The sequence below is a fragment of the Elaeis guineensis genome, chromosome 3 (genome assembly GCF_000442705.2).
Source record: "Elaeis guineensis isolate ETL-2024a chromosome 3, EG11, whole genome shotgun sequence".
Taxonomy (NCBI): domain Eukaryota; kingdom Viridiplantae; phylum Streptophyta; class Magnoliopsida; order Arecales; family Arecaceae; genus Elaeis; species Elaeis guineensis.
In genome coordinates, this window is record NC_025995.2 from 9,798,605 (window position 1) to 9,814,940 (window position 16,336).

Sequence of the window (16,336 nt, forward strand, 5' to 3'; positions counted from 1 at the left end):
CAAATTAGATTTTTTGACTAGTATGAACTCCATAAGGCTAAAGAAATCAATGTGATAAAAAATGAAGTCATGGTTTCATGACAAGATGGAAAGGTAAAAATAATAGAGGAAACTCATTTTCCCTTACAAGAAATTAAAATTGCTATTAAAGACACCCTAGTTATTGCTTCTCCATTTAAAGTTAAGTCTGACCCTCCAGAAAATGCTAATGGCAGGGACATTAAGAATATTTTAGAACAAAATAATTTTATAAATCAAAATTCAAAAACTATGGGTGACCAACTTATAAGAATACAGAAATCAGTAAAAGAAGATAAAATATAGTCAAAACCTAATTGGAAGTTAGTCCCTATGTTTAAACCATTCGAAATCTCTAAAACCCAAAATAGCCAACTATAAGAGAAAAACCTTTTATATGAAATAAATAAAAGACTAGATACACTAGAATTAATTCATTCAGTTTTAGAACCCCTGACCAATTAGATCGAAGAAAATCTATAGCAGTGCTGTCCTAAGAAATCCAGGATAATCAAATTGAAACACAATCAGAATCATCAAATAGCCTATCAAATCTAAGTCTAAGCCCAAGTTCAAACCTTGAAATCAATAAGATTTATGGTTGGACCAACCCACAGAGGCCTTACTATCCAAGGCCCATATTATCCGATATGGGTATTGAAGAGAAACCCTTTATCCATCAAAATCAGTACTCAGCCAATACTATTTATGAATGGAATATAGATGGGCTAACTGAGTATAATATTTTAAATGTACTCCAAGAAATGACCATTATCTTTGTGGCCTATAAAACAAAAGAAAATACTCCTGATCATGCAATAGCCCAAGCTTTAGTCGCTTGTTTCACAGGCCAGTTTAAGGGTTGATGGAATTATTATCTAGATGGTCTTGACCGCTACCAAATTTTGTTTGTAGTAAAAAGAACTGCAGACATTCAAACAATTAGGGATAATGAGGGTAATGAATCACAAGATGCTGTCTCCACCTTAGTATTTGTGATAGCAAAATATTTCATAGGGGACCCCTCTAAATTTAGGGACAGAACATCAGAAATATTAACCAACCTAAAATGTAAAAAATTGCAAGACTTTAAATGGTACAAAGATGTTTTCTTAACCAAAGTTTTAACAAGAGATGATTGTAATAATCATTCTAGAAAGAAAAATTTTTAGCAGGATTACCAACAGTCTTTTCAGAAAAGATAAGAACTAAATTAAGAAATCAACATAATGAAAAAATTTCTTATGATAGATTAACATATGGTGATTTAATAAACATAATTAATGAAGAAGGACTATTGCTATGTAACTAAGACTAAAACAACAATTAAAGAAAGAATAATTTACTAGTAGAAAAGAGTTAGGAAGTTTCTGTGAACAATTTGGGCTACAATCAATCAAGTATGATAAAAAAATGATTTAGAAAATATAGCTCTTGTAAAAAATACCAAAAAAAGAAAAACTCCAAAAATAAATTGGCCCTCACAAAAATTAATCAAAAAGCAAAATACTTTTCCTAAACAAAAGAAGATGAAACCACAGAAGAAAGTAAAACCATTCATTAAAAAGGAGAATCTACCAATTTGCTATAAATGTGGCTGAATAGGTCATTATAGCATCAAATATCATCTAAAAAATAAAATAAATAATATGGAGGTTGATGAATCAGACTTAATAAACTCCATAAAAGAGAACTTAACAAATATATTTTTAACAACTAAGTCAGAATCCTCTAACTTAGAAGAAGATCAATTAAGTCAAAGTGAAGAATCTGAGAGAGAAATTTGTGTAATTACAGAAGAACAAGACTTATTATTAGAATTTATTGATAAAATAGACAATCCTGAGACAAAAAGAGAATACTTGATAAAACTCAAAAAGTCTCTGAAAGAAGATAAAAGGCATGACAACCCTCAAACATACAATCTGAGTAATATCTTAAAATGTTTGAATATAGAGAAAGAAGAAAATCCTACAGACATAAAAGGAAATAAACCATATAAGACATGAAATCTCATTGATAAAAGATCAGTTAAAGAAAATTAGTCAAGATATCCAAGAACCCTTAGAAGAAGGAGAACCAAGTTTTATTGAATTATTAACGAATGTAACCTATCAAAAATGATATGTAAAAATTATTATATCACTCGAAGATTTTAGCTTAGAAACAGTGGCTCTTATTGACTTGAGAGCAGACTCCAATTGTATCCAAGAAGGATTAATCCCAACAAATTTTTTTGAAAAAATAAAAGAAAAACTAAATATGGCAAATGGCTCGATCCGAATTAAAGATTAAATACAAACTAACAAATTCATTTGTTTGCAATCAAGGGGTTTGTTTGGAAACTCCCTTTATCTTAGTCAAGAATCTAAAACAAGCAGTAATACTAGGAACATCAGTTTTATCACTAATATAACCCTTCCAAGTAAGTGATCAAGGAGAAAAAACATAGTTCTTTGGAAGAGAATTAATGTTTGAATTTATCCAACAACCATATAAAAGGACATTAGATTTTCTCAAAACACAAACAGTCAATCATATTTCCAGAAAACAAAAATAGATAGAGTATTTAAAAGAAGCAGTAAGCTTTAAGAGAATAGAAGAACAATTAAAAGCCCTAGAAATAATTAGAAAAATTCAAACAATAAGAGATAAATTTGTAAAATCAACCTGTTCTGACTTACCTAATGCCTTTTGGAAAAGAAAACAGCATTTGCTTACCCTTCCCTATGAAAAATCTTTTAATGGAAAACAAATACGTACAAAGACTAGACCGATTCAAATGAATAAATAAATGTTAGAATATTGCAAAGAAGAAGTTAAGTCATTATTAGCCGGATAATTTATTTGCCCAAGTAAATCACCTTGGAGCTGTGCTACTTTTTATGTACAAAAAAGAGTAGAATTAAAAAGAGGAGTTCCAAGACTCATAATAAAGTACTAACCATTAAATGATGTCCTTCAATAGATTAGGCATCTAATCCCTTTGAAGAAAGATTTGTTAAACAGAATTGTAGGGGCAATTTTTTTTTTTTAACTTTGATTTAAAATTAGAATTCTAAAAAATTCAAATAGACAAAAAAGATTAATATAAAATTGCTTCCACAGTTCCCTTCAGGTAGTATGAATGGAACGTACTACCTTCAAAATCTTAGAAAATAATGAATGATATTTTTACCCCATTTACTAAATTCATAATAACGTACATAGATGATATCTTAATTGTCTCTAATTCAATTGAATAATATATAAAACATCTCCATATATTTGAAACAGAAGTCAGAAAAAATAGTCTAGTTCTCTCAAAAACAAAAATGGATCTCTTTAAAACAGAAATAAGGTTCTTAGGATGTGAAATAAAAATAGGAACAATTAAACCAATTCAAAAGTCATTAGAATTTGGAGATAAATTTTCAGATCAGATACTAAATAAAACATAATTACAAACATGCTTAGGAAGTTTAAATGATGTATTTGATTACTATAAGAATTTGAAACCGATCACAAAGCCACTTTATGATAGATTGAAGAAAAATCTCCCACCATGGACCAATCAACATACACAAATTGTAAAAATGATAAAAAGCCAAATAAAAACTTTGCCTTGCTCACACTTAGTAGATCCAAAATCACCTAAAATAGTAAAAATAGATGTATCTAAAATAGGTTATGGAGGTATTTTAAAATAGAAAAGAGAAACAAATGAAGAATTAATTCAATACAACTCAAGAATACTGAATCAGACACAAAAAAATTACTCAACCATTAAAAAAGAGATTCTATCCATAGTCCTATATGTTTTAAAATTTTAAAGTGATTTGTTAAATCAAAAATTTCTTTTGAGAGTAGATTGCCAATTGGCAAAATATATTTTACAAATTGATGTAAAAAATCTAGCTTCAAAATAGATTTTTGCAAGATGGCATACAATTTTATCCATCTTCCATTTTAAAATAGAATTTAAAAAAAGAAAATATAATTCTTTGCCTGATTTTCTCTTTCGGGAATTCCTACAAGAAAATTATTCAAATGGCACCTCCTAAGTACCTACACTCCTAAACAACTTCTTACTCCCAAACCAAAGACTTGGTATGATATAGTGACTTAAGAAGAACAAGAAAGGAAAGAACTAAAAAATCCCTCCAAAACGATCAATGAAGAAATGGCAAATTTAGCTCGGGTTAATCCATGCCTCCTACAAATAGAAGCTTTTTAAAAGGTAGTCGTAGAAGTTTCAACCTAAAATTTGCAAATTTTATCTTTAAAATCTAAAATGAAAGTTGGGACTTCTGACCCAACTCCTCTTCAAAAAAGCTTTTCCAAATCAACAATCCATTTTTTTGACAAAAAATTTCCTCAGCTTATAGTATCAATTGAGGATGGATATTCTACATCTAACCTAAGGATGGTTGCAGAAAAAATATTTCCACCATCCTGGCATTTCCAGCCAAAAGATTGTCAAAAAACTCAAAAATATTATAAATTTATCTTAGTAGATACAAACTCTATAACAATAAAGCACTGTAGAGATAAAAATAATGAGATTATCCACTCTTTAGTACAAATCCTACAAGTCCTTACTCCTACTTCCTGGAAAGACCACTTGTCAAATTTTAAAAAAAAATTTCAAGAATTTTACCCTCAATATTTTAATTATTGGTATTACCAATCAGCTTGGTACACTATTTTTCTACTCCAAAATCAATTCTGCAAGCATTCCTGGTTTATTTGTTTTAAATCAGGAGTTCAATACCAATTTTCTTACTGGTTTTGCAATTGATGGGATTATTTTGGCCCTCTAGTTGAAATTCTTCCACAAACAGCTCAAGAGGGTTTTTACCTAATTCAAGAGAAGGCAATATTACCTCTCAGAGAACAAAAATTTCCAGCTTTATTAAACTTTTATTCCAAATTTACTCTCTTGTAGATTGTTAGTTGGGAATATGCATTCATCCAAAATCCTCCATTTCTAGACACTTTGGCAAGAAAATTCAAAATAAAATGATGGCAAAATTTTGATCCAATAAAAGCCTCTAAAGCAAAAGTTGTTGAATGGTTGTCTCACCATTCTCTCTAAATCTCACCAATCATAGATCCAAAGATAGCAATGTTCTTACAACAGAAATCTAAAACAAGTGCCAACCTTGTAAGAGCCAAGTCCAAGACTGAATACAAAAAATTATTGCTTGAATCGCTTGCAAAACTAAAAGAAAAAGAAGAAGGTGAAGAAAAAGCAAGCTCATCATCGTACCCGATTTTGCAAATGGAAGAATAGTTTACTAGATCTTTTGTTTACTCGAAGGTGCTTTATTGTGAGTGTTGTCCTTGATAATTGACAATTCAAAGAAGTTTGGAATCCAAGGTGCTTTGGGTTCTCTGAAAGTTGGAAGAGTACTATTTGCTTTTATCCTATTTTTCTGAAAGCATGAGGAGTATTGTTTGCTTTTGTCTTTTTTGTTCAGGGTGCTTCTGTTGATGATTTGAATGGCATCATCTTTTGTTGATGTGGTGTCTGGGTGCTGGTTATGATTTGAATGGCATCCAAGGCTGCTGCTGATGTGGCAATTGGTGTCTGGAATTTGTGAGTTGGCTGCTGATCTGTCTGTTAGCATTTTGACTAGTCAAAGATCTAGAAACTATTCTTCTTCCATTTGCAAAATTGGATCTGATGATGAGCTTGCTTTATCTTCACCTTCTTCTTCTTCTTCTAGTTTTGCAAGTGATTCAAGCAATAATTTTTTGTATTCAGTCTTGGACTTGGCTCCGGCGAGCTTGGCACTTATTTTATATTTCTGTTGTAAGAACATTGCTGTCTTTGGATCTATGACTTGTGAGATTTGGAGAGAATGGCGAGACAACCATTCAATAACTTTTGCTTTGGAGGTTTTTATTGGATCAAAATTTTGCAACCATTTTACTTTGAATTTTCTTGCCAAAGTGTCTGATAATGGAGGATTTTGGATAAATGCATATTCCCAACTAAGAATCCATGAGAAAGTAAATTTGGAAAAAAAGTTTAATAAGGCTGAAAATTTTTGTTCTCTAGGAGGTAATATTGCCGTCTCTTGAAATAGGTAAAAGTCCTCTTGAGCTGTTTGTGGAAGAATTTCAACTAGAAGGCTGAAATAATCCCATCAGTTGCAAATCTAGTAGAAAATTGGTATTAAACTCCTGATTTAAAATAAATAAACCAGGAATGCTTGCAAGATTGATTTTGGAGTAGAAAAGTAGTGTACCAAGCTGATTGGTAATCCCAATAATTAAAATATTAGGGCCAGAATTCTTGAAATTTTTTTTTGAAATTTGATGGATGGTCTTTTCAGGAAGTAGGAGTAAGAACTTGCAGGATTTGTGCTGAAGAATGGGTAATCTCATTATTTTTATTTCTATAGTTCTTTATTGCTATAGAATCTATATCTATTAAGATAAATTTATAGTATTTTTGAGTTTTTTGAAAATCTTTTGGCTGAAAATGCCAAGATGGTGGAAATATTTTTTTTGCAACCATCCTCGGGGTAGATGTAGAATATTCATCCTCAATTGATACTATAAGTTGAGGAAGTTTTTGGTCAAAATAATGGACCATTGATTTGGAAAACTTTTTTGGAGAGAAGTTGGGTTTGAAGTCCCAACTTCCATTTTAGATTTTAAAGATAAAAGTTGCAGATTTTAGGTTGAAACTTCTACAACTGTTTTTTGAAAAGCTTCCATTTGTAGGAGGTACAAATTAGTCCTGGTTAAATTTGCCATATCTTCATTTGTCATTTTGGAGGGATTTTTTAGTTCTTTTCTTTCTTATTCTTCTTGAGTCACTATATCAAATCAAGTCTTTGGTTTGGGAGTAGGAAGTTGTTTAGGAGTGTGGGTAGCAAAAGAACTTAAGGATTGGGAATAATCTTCTTTTGACTGTTTTTGTGTGGAATTTGGTGTAGTAGGTCTCTTAGGAGGTGCCATTTGAATAATTTTTTTGTAGATAGAAATTTTTGAGAGAGAAAATCGAGCAAAGAATTATATTTCACTTTTTTAAATTCTATTTCAAAATCGAAGATGGATAAAATTGCTTGCCATCTTGCAAAAATATGTTTTGAAGCTATATTTTTTTACATCTTTTTGTAAAATATATTTTGCCAATTAGCAATCTACTCTCAAAAGAAAGAAAACTAGTTTAACAAATCACTTTGAAATTTTAAAATACATATGACTATGGATAGAATCTCTATTCTAATTGTTGAGTAATTTTTTTGTGTCTAATTTCATATTTCTGAGTTGTATTGAAGTAATTCTTCATTTGTTTCTCTTTTCTACTTTAAAATGCCTCCATGACCTATTTGAGATGCATCTATTTCTACTCTTTTAGGTAATTTTAGGTCTACTAAGTGTAAGCAAGGCAAACCTTTTATTTGGCTTTTTATCATTTTTATGATTTCTGTATGTTGATTGGTCCACGGTGGGGAATTTTTTTTTCAATCTATCATAAAGTGGCTTTGTCATCGATTTTAAATTCTTATAGTAATCAGATACATAGTTTAAACTTCCTAAGAATCTTTGTAATTGTGTTTTATTAAGTATCTAATCTAAAAATTTATCTCCAAATTCTAATGACTTTTGAATTGGTTTAATTATTTCCATTTTTATTTCACATCAAAACCTTATTTTTATTTTAAAGAGATCCATTTTTGTTTTTGAGAGAACTAGACCATTTTTTATGATTTCTATTTCAAATACATGGAGATGTTTTATATGTTGTTCAATTGAATTAGAGAAAATTAAGATATCATCTATGTACATTATTATGAATTTGGTAAATGGTGTACAAATGTTATTCATTATTTTCTAAAATTTTGAAGGAGTATTTTTTAGTCCAAAGGGCATTATGATCCATTCGTACTACCCGAAAAGAATTGTGAAAGTAGTTTTATATCTATCTTTTTTATCTATTTGAATTTGCTTGAATTCTGATTTTAAATCAAATTTAGAAAAATTTTTGCCCCTACAATTCTATTTAACAAATCTTTCTTCAAAGGGATTGGATGCCTAATCCATTGAAGGACATCATTTAAAGGTTTGTAATTTATTACTAGTCTTGGAACTCTTTGTTCTAATTCTGCTCTTTTTTGTACATAAAAAGCAGCATAACTCAAGGTGATTTACTTGGGCTGATAAGCTTTCTGGCTAGTAATGACTTAATTTCTCCTTTACTATATTCTAACATTTGTTTATTCATTTGAATGGGTCTAGCCTTTGTATATATTTATTTTTCATTAAAAAAATTTTTATAGGGAAGGGTAACCGAATGCCGTTTTCTTTCCTAGAAGGTATTAGGTAAGTCAGAATAGGTTGATTTTACAAATTTATCTTTTATTGTTTGAATTGTCTTAATTATTTTTGAGGCCTTTAATTGTTCTTCTATTCTCTTAAAGCTTACTTCTTCTTTTAAATACTCTATCTATTTTTATTTTCTAGAAATATGAATGAGTGTCTGTGTTTTGAGAAAATCTAATGTCTTTTTATATGGTTGTTGGATAAATTCAAATATTAATTCTCTTCCAAGGAACTATGTTTTTATTCCTTGGTCACTTATTTGGAAGGGTTTTATTAGTGTTAAAAATGGTGTTTCTACTATTATTGTTTGATTTAGATTTTTCACTAAGATAAAGGAAGTTTTCAGACAAACCCCTTGATTGCAAACAAATGAATTTGTTAGGTTGTATTTATTCTTTAATTCGGAGCCATTTGTTGTATTTAGTTTTTCTTTTGTTTTTACAAAAAAAATTGTTGGGATTAATCCTTCTTGGATACAATTGGAGTCTGCTCCCAAGTCAATAAGAGCCACTGTTTCTAAGCTAAAATCTTTGATTGATATAATAATTTTTACATATCATTTTTGAATGGTTACGTTAGTTAATAATTCAATAAAACTTGGTTCTCCTTCTTCTAAGGGTTCTTGGATATCTTGACTAATTTTCTTTAATTGATCTTTTACCAATGAGATTTCATGTCTTATATGGTTTATTTCCTTTTGTAGGTCCTTTATGTCTATAGGATTTTCTTCTTTATCTGTATTAAAATATTTTAAGATATTACTCAGATTATTTTTGGGGGTTGTCATGCCTTTTATCTTCTTGCAGACAATCTTTGGGTTTTATCAAGTATTCTCTTTTTGTCACGCGATTGTCTATTTTATCAATAAATTCTAATAATAAGTCTTGTTCTTTTGTAATTACACAAATTTCTCCCTCAGATTCCTCACTTTGACTTAATTGATCTTCTTCTGACTCAGTTGTTAAAAGTATATTTTTTAAGTTATCTTTTAAGGAGTTTATTAAGTCTGATTCATCAAGCTCCATATTATTTTTTTTATTTTTTAGACAACATTTGTTGCTATAATGATCTGTTCGGCCACATTTATAGCAAACTGGTAGATTCTCCTTTTAAATAAATGGTTTTACTTTCTTCCGTAATTTCATCTTCTTTTGTTTAGGAAAAGTATTTTGCTTTTCAATTAATTTTTGTGAGAGCCAGTTTGTTTTTAGAGTTTTTCTTTTTCGGCATTTTTTACAAGAGCTATATTTTCTAAACCATTTTTTATTATACTTGATCGGTTGTAGCCCAAACTGTTCACAGAAACTTCCTAACTCTTTTCTATTAGTTAATTGTTCTTTCTTTAATTATTATTTTAGTCTTAGTTCATTACACAGCAGTAGTCCTTCTTCATTAATTATGTTTATTAAATCACCATATGTTAATATATCATAAGGAAGTTTTCCATTATGTTGATTTCTTAATTTATTTCTAATCTTTTCTGAAAAGACTGTTGGTAATCCTTCTAAAGATTTTTCTTTCGAGAATGATTGGTTACAATCATCTCTTGTTAAACCTTTGGTTAAGAAAATATCTTTGTATCATTTAAAGTCTTACAATTTTTTATAATTTAGGTTGGTTAATATTTTTGACCTTCTGTCTCTAAATTTAGAGGGGTCACTTATGAAATGTTTTGCTATCATAACTACTAAGGTAGAGTCAGTATCTTGTAATTCATTACCCTCATCATTCCTAATTAGTTGACCATCTGCAGTTCTTTTTACCGTGAACAAAATTTGGTGGCGGTCAAGATCGTCTAGATAATAATCCCACTAACCCTTAAGCTGGCCTGTGAAACTAGCAACTAAGACTTGGGCTATTGCATGGTCAAGAGTATTTTCTTTTGTTTTATAGGCCGTAGAGATCATGGTCATTTCTTGGAGTATATTTAAAATATTGTACTTAGTTAGCCCATCTATATTCCATTCATAAATAGTATTTGAGGAGTACCAATTTTGATAGATAAAGGGTTTCTCTTCTATACCCATATCCGATAATGTGGGCCTTGGATATTAAGGCCTCTATGAGTTGGTCCAACCATAAATCTTATTGATTTCAAGGTTTGAACTTTGGCTTGGACTTAGACTTGATAGGCTATTTGATGATTTTGATTGGGTTTCAATTTGATCATCTTGGATTTCTTAGGACAGGACTACTATAGATTTTCTTCGATCTGATTGGTCGGGGTATCTAAAATTGAGTGAATTAATGCTAGTATATCTAGTCTTTTATTTATTTCATGTAAAAGGTTTTTCTCTTGTAGTTGGCTGTTTTGGGTTTTAGAGATTTCGAATGGTTTAAACAAAGGGACTGACTTCCTATTAGGTTTTGACTCTATTTTATCTTCTTTTACTAATTTCTTTATTCTTATAAATTGGTCAACTATAATTTTTAAATTTTGATTTGTAAAATTTTTGTTCTAAAATATTCTTAATGTCCCTTCCATTGGCATTTTCTAGAGGGTCAGACTTAACTTTAAATGGGGAAGCAGTAACCTGTGTGTCTCTAACAGCAATTTTAATTTCTTATAAGGGACGATGAATTCTTTCTATTATCTGTCCCATTCCATGTTGCCATGAAAGCATGATTTCATTTTTTATCATGTTGATTTCTTTAGCCTTATGAAGTTCATACTAATCAGAAAATCTAATTTGGGATTTTACGTTTCTTAAAAAAGAATAGCATTCTTCTTGTATCATGTTTCTTTGTTCTTTGTCATATTTTTTGAAGAAGTTTTGCCTTTTTTCTCCATTTCTTTTGAATAAAATTCTTCCCTAAGTAAGGTTTGTCTCTCTCAAATTCTTGGGTAATAGTGCAGATCTCCGAATCTGTCATTTGAGAATAAGTTGGAGACATCCTTGGAGAGGATGGATCTTCTTGTATTTTGCTTGAGATACTTTGGGTATAAAATCAACCTGGCTAAGTCTAGGTTCTCCTGTTGCTGAGCAGCGTGATCTAAGTGGAGAATTGATTTGAATTGTTTTAGATTCTAGTCTATAGCTGTAACTTCTAGTCAGTTTGGACCTTTTGAACCTAATAGATACATCACCCTCAGGGTGAGTAATAATTGTTTCTAAATTGCTTTTTTCTTGCCTAATAGCTAGAACTGATTTCTTCAGGATCCAATCATCTGGTAATGATATTTGATCTTAGATTAATGTTCTGGGAATAAACACATTTCCTTTACTAGGATCTGTTTGGAAATATCGGTTTGCCCTAGAGTTCTTTTATTTATGGTTTCAATATAATCTAATGTGTTTAAGGTTTTGTAATACATTCTTATTAAAATTGCTGCAAGAAAAGATCCTAGGAGCATTTTTAAATTATGGAGTTTTACCTCTAATGCTTTTAAGATGTTTTTATCTTTTGCTTATATTGTTAAATCTATGTTGCAATTAAAATAAATAGGATCTTCGAACAAACTTGATTCAACCATTCCTAATAATGAATCTTGATAATTCATAAATCTGCCATCTTTTAAATGTAGTGAAATTGCTGAGTTTTGTCTTCTCCTAATAAGAGGCTTCACTGCTACTTGTATTAGACCTATATGAAGAAATTCATATTTTGATTTGTGACTTCTTAGAAGTTCTTATGTTATTATTGGTATAATTTCTTGATCATTTGAAATAGATATTATTTTTAAAGTTATTTTTATCCTATTATCGGGAAGAATCCAATTTGTCCTATAGACTAAACTTTTCGGTACTCTAGGAATTAGCCATTTCTTGATTTGCCTTACGGATAGCTCTATCAGAGCCCTATCTGTATTAGCACATTCACCTCTGAAGGAGGAACTAGTAGAGGAAGATCTAGATAAAAAAATTCATCCTTAACTGTTGTTTTTGGTGACCTTCGGACTGTCAACGATTTATGCCAATGCCACAACAACCTTCACAACCGTATAAACTAATAAAATGGCTATGCGACTTATGGTCATGCAAAGATCACCTTGAATAGAAGTTTACAGAGAAATTTCTTTTCTGGGTTTTCATATACTATCCCTCTCCCCTGGCTCTGATACCAATATGTGTGTGCGCGCGCGCACGCGCATGTGTGTATATATATATATTATATATGATACTAACTGGTTGCTAGGATCATTCAGGGGCATTTTGGTAATTAAAAGTGATAAGGAACTTTGAATAGCAAACTAAATAAAATTACAGAACAAGAAGAAGATGAATAGTAATATTGCAGAATAAAAAGAGAAATAGTAATATTATTATAAAAGCATCATCCTAGGATAATCGTTTAATATGATTGGCTTTCTCCACTCACAACCATACCAGGACAACCTTGCAGGATGAGTTTAGAAAGGGCAGTAAATCTCCAAACGGAAACTATGCCAAATATAATGAAAAATGATAAAAGATACAGGATCAAAGAATCCTAGCTCGTTATAGAAGATTGAAATATAGATAAAAGCATAAATAGCTATCTCGTATGATGATTGGTAGTATAACTCCTTACTACTTAAACTCCTTCAAATATCTAGCTTTGCTTTGAAATAATTGAAATTTGCAAAGTAAGATAGAGAAAATAAAATATATAGAAAAGATAAAATTTTATTGAAAATAACTTTCCTTACACCTAGAACTTGGGAATGTAGGAAGATTGGAGGTTACAAAGGTGATTGAGGGTTACAAAGATTGGAGAAAACAAGGATTGGAGTTGTAGTTAGAGGGGAGATTACAAAGGTGATTGAGGGTTACAAGGTTTGAAGATGGGTGTTCACTGAAGTTGAAGTGGTGTTTCTTTAGGTTGAAGTGTTGTCCTTTTATAGATTTTTGAATTGGACTTCATTCATCCTTGAGTCCAAAGGAATCTGCTTTTGGCTGATGGTGTAGTGTCTTATCTTTGCCTGAATCGATTTTTGGCTGATTTATATGGTTCTCATCTACCTTTTGTTTGATTAATGTGGTGTCCCATCTTTGTCTGGAATTTGCTTTTGGCTAATTGATATGATTTCTATCTTTGTCTGGAATCTGCCTTTTGTCTGATTGATATGGTGTCTGCTTTCTGTTTGATTGATATGGTGTCCCATCCTTATTTGGAATCTATTTTTGTCTTGATTGATATAGTGTCTGCTTTTTGATTGATGTGGTGTCTCATCCTTATTTGATATATTATTGTTTACTGAACTAATATTGAACTGACACAGCTGATAATACAGTGTGTGTTTCACATCCCGACTATTGTGGTTCATCAGTATCTTTTAGCATATGATAGAAATTGCTGATATCAGCTTCTGGATCGTCCTTCATATCCCAGACAAATTCAGGACCAAATGCATCCATAACAATGTCTACCATTTTATCTATATCTCTATCCCGCTGAGGACTTCTAATCCTTACAATTGTCTCCCACATCACCCCATGCAGGTACTAATGCTTGTGGTTTGGCATAAATTCACTCCTATATAAATGGGCAATTATTGCATCTCTATCAAGCATTTCTCTATTGACACATCTCTTACAGAGACAATGAGCCCATCCTTGAACTAAGAGTGCAGCATTCTCAAAAGCATAATCATATAAGTACTTGACATCCTTCGTATATTCAACAGAAAACACCCCGTCAACTACTCGACGATTCATCCAACTACGGTCTATGGCACACTATTTAAGGATTCTGTATATACAAATACAAGATAAAATGCTTACCAAAATTTTATCATTTAAAATGACTTACATAATAAATACATCTTATCATCAACTAATAGATATAGAAGGTCCTATTCCATTAAGAAATTATATTAATTCTATAGGTCAATTACAATAATCAAATGATACGCAATAGGGGTCGAAAGAAATTTAGATAGTATTTTTTCTTAGTTCTCTCCATATAGCTGAAGATGTGTGAGGAGAACTAAAAGAAAATATTATCTGAATTTTTGTTTAAACCCTTAACATACCATTTGATTACTGTAATTACCTATAGAATTAATTATAATTTTCAAACTATCCAAATTGGATAATCAATTGATTAATGTACATAATTTTTCAATCCATACAAAAATATATAAATGTATGGATGCCATAGAATATAAACATTAATCAAAAATGGGTCTATTGTTATATGTAATGCAATACTTTTAAAATTTTTAAAATACTAAATTTTTAAGTAAAGGATATCATTGCAAACAGAGATGGTCGGGACACACATCTTAAGCATGCGGACATAGAGCATGCCAGATGACTAGGTCATGCGAGCACACCAGCATGGCATCCAAGCAAATCCTATCCTAGAGGTTCCAAAGTATTGAGCGGGATTGCAAATAGGTAGGAAATGAGCCAGGCCACACCCCTCTTTGAGTCCAATCTGTAATTTTTTTTCAGACTTCGGGCCAGACCTAGAGCCTAGAGTCCAATCGTTGAGCTGCTCTGACTGTCATCGGAATAGATGAGCAGGCTAGAACCAATCCGATGGTGGCCCGATCTCGAACCCCTATCGTCAAAGGCAGTAGGGCTATTCTCATCAGAGAGCTTTCCAAAGTAGTTCTACCTCCTGAGAATAATATTAATTTAAATAATATTATTAATAATATTATTTAAATTAATATTAATAATATTTAAATTAATAATGGGTTGGATTGCAAGGAATGGGTTGGATCTTGGCTTCACTATTTCTAGGTTCATTTAGTGTAACAATCGATAGGGTAGAGCTAGGGTCTAGGAGCGGATCAATGAAAATGTTGCCATGGCCAGCTAGATTCAGCAGTTCCTGAGCCACCAGGTGCACCATTTACCAAGGATTATTTTTGACCACTATCCAATTTTGATTGCCATGGATTCTATTCTCTCATATTGTTGCCCCTTCTAGTTCGAGAAGTTCTAGTTATTCTATCTTTGTTCCTAAGACATTGTTTGGGAGGTTAGAGAGGCCCTTGGTTTGGGGAGTTCTAATGTATCGGATCACCTGTAAGTTGAGTTGATGAGAAGTAGGTTTTGGAGGTGGAACCGAATGGAGGTGGGTAACATATTTAGGAGAGTGATGGAGATTGAGGCTTCTATCATCGAGCTCCAACTTAGGGAGGAGAGGATTGGTGGGCTATCCTCTGATGATCTTGCTGAGCTTTGGGATAGACTGTTCTTACACCACTCCCTACTATAGTAGCATGAGGTCTTATAGTGGCAGAAGTTGAAGATTCAATGGATTAGAGAAGGTGACAGGAACACCAAATTCTTTTATCAAGCAATGATCATTAGGAGGCATAGAAACTAGATCCTGTCACTAAGGGATACTGAGAGCCAGTGAATTGATAGGGTGGATGATGTCAGGCATCCTCAGCTTCTTCAAATCGAGATGGACAATGGAGCTTGAGGGTCCTAGGCCTTTCTTGGCTCCTCTTCCAGCCTATCTAGTATCTCCTTTAGAGAATGCCATCATGACATATCTAATATAAATACAATATCTAATATATATATATAGAATGGGCTTCAGTCGATCAAATCCTAGTCCAAATCTAATCACATGCCTAGCCATTGCATCAGTGTGGATCTCAATGCAGTGCTAAAAAGATAACTGATGGGGTTTGGGAGCCGTTTGGGTGAGCTAGCATTGTTTAAAAAAAATGGGAAGCCTTAAATGAAGGAGGGGACTCTATTAGCTTTAGTTTGAATAAGGTGGCTTTAGGAGAAAAAAATGGAATAGTATCTTGATGGAGATGGGACAAGAAAGGAGAAGTACTCTGGTTGTAACCCTTTGTTTGGATGAGATAGCATTTGAAAATAATAAAAAATACACATGTCAATGGGGATGGAACGAGAAAAGGAATGTCATCTCTTTCAAATGAAATTCTTCCCTCTCTCTCATCCGCAAAACATGTTTTGTTCTCTCTCTCCCTTTATTTTTTGTTGGTAGAAACTTCTCTCCCTTTATTTTTTGTTAAAAATACTTCATTAACAATAATCTCTCTCTCTCCAACACAAACACCTCTCATTCTCTCTCTCTC